The following is a 270-nucleotide window of genomic DNA, read 5'->3' as shown; positions in this document are numbered from 1 at the left end:
CCCCTACAACTCCCAGGACGCCCCGCGCCCGTGACAGGGAGAACGGGGGAAGGGGGGGGGGGGGGGGTCTCAGACAACTACACTTCCCAGGGTCCACCGCGGCCTCAGCCTGAGGCCTAGCCCTCCACGCTCGGACTACAACTCCCAGAACCGATTGCGGCCCCAGCCGTTCCATGCAGGACTTCCAGCCCTAACCACAGCAGTAGCAGGACCCGCAGCGCTGAGGTGTTACTACTCCCAGAGCCTGGAGCCCCGCGGGGCGGCTCAGCC

This window comes from Physeter macrocephalus, chromosome 19 (genome assembly GCF_002837175.3).
Source record: "Physeter macrocephalus isolate SW-GA chromosome 19, ASM283717v5, whole genome shotgun sequence".
Classification (NCBI taxonomy): Eukaryota; Metazoa; Chordata; class Mammalia; order Artiodactyla; family Physeteridae; genus Physeter; species Physeter macrocephalus.
This window is presented reverse-complemented; position numbering follows the sequence as displayed.